Genomic DNA, 5,872 nt, shown 5'->3' with positions numbered 1-5,872 from the left:
ATTGTTGGCTTTAGGATGCTGCTGCCACAATTTCCTGGATTTGGGTTGATGTAGGAGCCTAAGACTCATGATTGCCAGCTTCCTTTCCAATATGGTTATGTGCTTCTTCTTCCATGGTGGTTTCTAGATCTTCCTCCACTAGTTCCTCTCCAACTATGTCTTTGCCTCTTACTTCCCTCCTTAGTCTAAGGAAGGTCCTCTCAATTTCACTATCAAAGGAGACGAAGCCCCTCCTCTTCTACCTGTCATACACTTGGCAAATAACCAGCAAAGAACAAGTGAAGTAAGAAAAATCTTGTTGAGATTAATTGTTAGCTTTGTTGATGTAATTAATGGAACAGTTAGAAGAGTGGAAATATGGATGATGGGTAGCTAAAATAATCAAAGAAAAAAAGAAATAGAACTCATAGCAGAGATGAAAGAAAAATAAAAAGTGCTAAAAACAATAAGATAAAGTAACAAGGAAATTAAATTGCTTAATTTAGCTCTCCAATCAATTTAATCACTGTCAAATTTAAGCCAATCCCCGGCAACGGCGCCATAAAACTTGATGAATCCAATTCAAAACCCCATTCAAAAACGGTGAATCGGTTCTTTTGGCAAGCGCACCAAAATTATTCACTACAAGAAAAGCACCCATTCAGGTACACTTGAAAAGTGTAGCCAAAAGTGAAAAAAATGATGCCTTAGGCTACGGCTACGCTTTTTGGGCTACGGCAACGCTTTTTAGGGTGATTCCTATTCGGCCGTTGCCTATTCTCAAAGGCTACGCTTTTCTGCACCAAAGGCTACGCTTTTGGTGTTTGGGAATAGGCTACGCTTTTCAAGTGATGCTGTCCAGGACCAAAGGCTACACTTTTCAGCTTTCATTTTTCCAGAATAGGCTACGCTTTTCAACGCTACTGCATCACTTGTAAAGCGTAGCCACATTGTATACCATAGCTACTTTTTATAAGCGTAGCCTTAGGTCCCTCTTTTTTTTTTTTTGTATACTATAGCTACTGTATATAAGTGTAGCCTTAGGTCCCTCATAAGAAGCAGAATTTCAAAGTTACTTTCTATCAGAGTAAGAGCAGTAAATAAAACCACTTTCAAAGCAATTCAGGTAAGGTTTGTCCACACTGCATAAAATTGTCAGCACTTAGATCTTTTATGATTAAAAATGATCATTTATTCTAAATAGGAAAAGGGTAAATTGCGATGGCTTCTAGTGAATTTCTAGTGCAATTTAAAGTTATATAATACTTAATATTTCTATAGATTGTAAGCTGTGGTATTAATTTCTTTTATAAACACAACACTAACAAAGTCAATGCAAACATTAAAAAAATAGTGTTGTATATAATTTAACTTTAACCTCAGGAAAGTGTCAGTGCAATTTATACAAAGGAAAAGGAATTGAAGTTACTAACCGTTTTCTCGTACCACTCTTTGGTAAAGAAAAGTTTGATTCCATGAACAATCAACGAGGCATAGACAATGACAAAGAGATGATGTGAGTACCAAAATGCATTGAAGCCAGTTAGACTGTTGAGTGGTTTAGGAAGCTTAATCCTATTTCTCCTGAACCAAGGTGTGGATTGTACTTTTGAGGGCTTGCACGAAGGAGGCGAAGGAAGTCACAAAAAAGATGAAAAATTGCATGTATTTCAACACCAATTGCTACTGCTACGGCTATCACCTGCAAGAACAACAACATATATACCCTCACTTTGTTTGTACTACTAACTTTATTTAAATGGTGACACATTTATTCAGCAAGGGAATCTTTGAGAAACAAATATGTTCCTTGGGAAGCAAATTTGCCACTTCTAATTCATGAAACACTCCAAATATTCTTCAAGGAAACTCCTACTCTCATGGGAACAAAATGCAAAGCTAGGAAAGGAAAAAAGATTGCCAATACAAACTACTTCACTATCTTCATTCTAATTTTTCTGTTGATGAATTTAAAAAGAAAATTCATATAAACCTCTTTAATTTCTTCCTTGGTGATTCTTCCCAATCTTATGAGCACCAGCAGCACCTTCCTTCAATTAAAAACAGTAACACTTGCTTTGATACCATATTAGAATGCAAATTAATCGAGAAACATCAAAAAGCTACTTTCACTAATGAGTAACGCAACTCACAAGTGTAAAGGATCAAGCATCCACCTCTAACACAATTAAAAAAAACAAACATATATATCAAGAAAAAGAAAAAGAATCAGTCAGTGACATCAGTTCCAGTTGAAACAGAAAATGAAGTAATAAAATTTGACTCTTAAATCACTCACATTTAAGAGCAGAACTGCAGATGCTATAGAATAGCGACCCTGTTAAAATCTTTGTTCATCGTCCCTTAAAGTTTTTCTATATCTGCAATATGGTATATTGATTTGAAGTCATAAACTATAAACATTAAAAAAAGTGGAATGGTTGAGTGCTAATAAATCAAACAAAACTATGGATTTCTTTATAGGAAATAGCAGAAATGGGTTCTCAAGGTAAATATTTTGTTCGATTTGAAGCAGAGGCAAGTGCAAAAACTCCCTTGAAGGAAGATCTAGTTACACTTACACGCATTTCAAAAATGAGCATGTGACAGTGACACTTTTTTCAGCTAAAAGTTAGCGATCCATTAAACACGGTATACACATGAGCTTTGTGCAAGTGAATGGAATCATTTTAAAATTGAGAGTAAAAAGTAAAACATTACCGTTAAGCACAACATAACAAATAAAAGTACACGTTCATGGTGCTACTTGCAATGCAATGTTTCCATGTAAAAGGGACAAGTAAAATATAGGCAACTCATGGTATATACTATATAGTATACAAAGGAGGGATAAAAAAAAAAGAAAATAAAATCAATGAGGAAGAAAACCTTTATATTCCGTTCAGTTTCTCACAAACACATGTAGCTCCTATCAAGGCTATATATCCAAACATAAGAAAAACAAAAAGCGTGAAGCAATGATATTGTACTTTATTATTTCTTGTTTTAGTCTCAGGTGGTTACAGAACAATATAAAATGTATGGGAAAGAAAAAGAGACAAGATTTCACTTCACAATTGGAGTTTGAAATGATGATGATTCTTGAAGCAAAAGAGCATCCAAATACCTCATTTTCAGAAGCGCCAAGACTATGCAAATGCAAGCAAGATGAATCTGAGATTTGATATTATAAATACTACTATTATTACTAATTAAGAAGGCCCCAAAGTTTAGAATCGGTAGCAGCAAGTCTTATTAATGAATCTGAGATTTGATATTATAATTTTTAATTGTAGTTGATAAGAAGAAAGATGATTAAAAGTGCCGAAGAAAGCATAAAGCAGAAAGACAGCTAATCAGAAATCTATGGGAATCTGCAGGCTGTGTTTATAGAAATGGATAGCGCTCAAGATATAAGCATAAGCCTTCAAACCTTGTCCTAATTACTACATAAACAAAAACCAGATTACAATTTTTTAAAAACTGTAAACAGATTATCTTCCAAAGTTGTTAATCACATGTCACCTTATCAATTACCACATAATTTTGATTTCAAGGCATGTTTTGTTTGATGAAACTAAATTTCCTTATCATGAATTATTCAAAGCAGATTCTCCATCTCCAACTTACAATCAATTTCCTCATACTGTTTTAACTTTTCCTAATTTTACTACTATATCATCTCATAATACAAGTCAAAATTCTACAACTACTGCTACCTCAACAAATGAGATAAGGGATGCTAGAAGAGCAGAGAATTTCAAAAAATAGTGAAGCATCAACTCAAGTGAGAAGCATTACTAACAAAATGAGTATTTATAGCATAAAGACAGAAATATATTACAATTAAGAGAATAGATGAGACTTGGAATCATTGAAGATGTGAAATAATTGAGTACAAGGTTTATATGCTAGTATGAAACAATGCTTACTTATACAACTATGAAGCTAAAACGAACTTAACAAGCAAGATGCAAAATCAGAAAGCAAAGTCTAATGAAGCAAGCAACATAAACTCAAAAAATTAGAAAGACAATACCACAGCAAAATAACTTTAACTCCTATCATGTACTATTCATACAGTAAAATAAAAATGTTCACTCAAACAGAATTCAGAGTAGATTCATAAGATAATACGCATTCAGAAGCTAAAACCTATAACCCTAAAAATTAGAAACAATACGCATTCAGAAGCTAAAACCCTAAAATTAAAAATCATAAAATCAGAACCCTAAACCGCAGTACACCTTCTCACAAAACCAAAGTCAATTAATCACAAATTGAATAAAGAACAAAATTAGAATTCAACACTAATAATAACAAGCAATGATCAAATGCGATTCTGCACGGAAAAGCTTCTAACACAGACAGCACGGCAGAAATTGAACCAGACATAGAAAAACCCTAATTAAATATGAAATTGTGATATAGAATCCTAATTAAATTTAACCCTAATTGCAGAGTATAGAACAAATTTTCTTCAATTGGCAATTTTACTATGGTGGTACAGGGTGATCAGCAGAGCATATAAAAGTGCCGTTAAACATCTCACCTTACCTTATCATGTGAAAGAAGTTCAAATAATTAGGGTCAAAATAGCGCTCACAGAGATCTTCCATTACCTGCACAGTAAAATGGACTTCAAGTGTCAACTAATTAATCAAAACAGATGTACGTAAAAGAGAATAAAAGAAAGATTATAACTGAGGGCTGAAAATATTATGAAGCAGGCAATGAAATTAAACAGCCTTCCCCACAGAAATTGGACCTGAGTGGCTAACCTAACACTGGGGGCCTTCTTCAAAAGGAATATTGAGCCCAGCTGCATCAACTTGAGCCGTGTGTTTTGTTCTTGACAATGAGGATTAAGAACCCTAATTGCCTAAATCAGAGAAAGAGAGGATACAGAACAGAGAATGCTTACCTGGTGACAGAGGATACGACCATGGTGATGAGCAGTGACGGTGAAGAAGAGATGAGCGGGGACGTAACGGCTTGGAGACGGTGCAGCAACTCAACGACGAGCTCCAGTCGATGGCAGCGCGGCGACAGAGCACAACGGCGGTGAGACATCCCATTCGAGATCCTCGGTGGCGGTACATCAGCCTGGCGGTAGCAGAACGGCGACGGCAACAAGCCCTAGCAGCGGCGGTGGAGCTTCAGCGGCGACAGAGCACTCCTTTCTTCTCTCCTCCATTGCGTTTTCTCTTCCTTGAGCTCTCTCTCTCTCTCACTGGCATTCGATGACGACGACGGCAGATCCCTAGCCAGTTAGCCGCCGTCGTTCTTCCTTCCCTCTCCTCTCTTCTTCTTCCCGTTCTCCCCCTTAGCTTTCTGATTTCTTCGTGTGTGTTGAGTGAGGAGGAGGGTGTGTATTGCGTGAGTGAGGGAGTGAAGGTGATATAGGGCAAACAAAATTTCACTCAAGTGTTTATTTGGTATTTTAATATTAGGAGACACTTCTGAAGCGCACCCAAAATTTAACAAATGGGTTACTTTTTAAAAGCGCTCCCTTTGATCTAAAAAATGTATCCATAGCTTTTCAGATTTGGCTACGCTTTATAAGTGATATTTAAAATATCTAAGGAGACGTTTTTGAAGTGATGCCTCAATAGTGTTTCCTTTTCTCTTATAAAAGGGCATCATGCGAAAAAGCGTAGCCTATTCTAGGAATAGGCTACGCTTTTTAAATGTAGCTTAAAAAAAGTGTGGCTGAATGGGTATTTTTCTTGTAGTGATTGTCAAGTAATAACCTACAGTAGAGTGGGATCGTATCCACAGAGATTGGCAAATTCAAGCAGTTTTAATCGATTGATGAATTAGTCAAGCAGAACAAGTAGATTGTGATTTGCAGAATTATAAATGGCAGAAATGTAAATGGCTAGAATATAAA

General features: G+C 35.8%; 1 long non-coding RNA gene across 2 annotated transcripts; it reads right to left on the bottom strand.

Annotated features, from left to right (window-relative positions):
* Positions 2,280-5,206, bottom strand: LOC107611920. 2 transcript variants are annotated; one of them, XR_001613514.2, is made up of 3 exons: positions 4,904-5,206; positions 4,537-4,601; positions 2,280-2,360 (listed from the first exon to the last, which is right to left on the bottom strand). It is a non-coding gene; the product is annotated as an uncharacterized LOC107611920 (long non-coding RNA). The 2 variants fall into 2 exon arrangements; XR_002352553.1 differs by lacking the exon at positions 4,904-5,206 and adding an exon at positions 4,761-4,897.

Source organism: Arachis ipaensis, chromosome B08 (genome assembly GCF_000816755.2).
Source record: "Arachis ipaensis cultivar K30076 chromosome B08, Araip1.1, whole genome shotgun sequence".
Lineage (NCBI taxonomy): Eukaryota > Viridiplantae > Streptophyta > Magnoliopsida > Fabales > Fabaceae > Arachis > Arachis ipaensis.
Note: the sequence above shows the minus strand (reverse complement) of the source record. Positions and strands in the feature narration are given on the sequence as shown.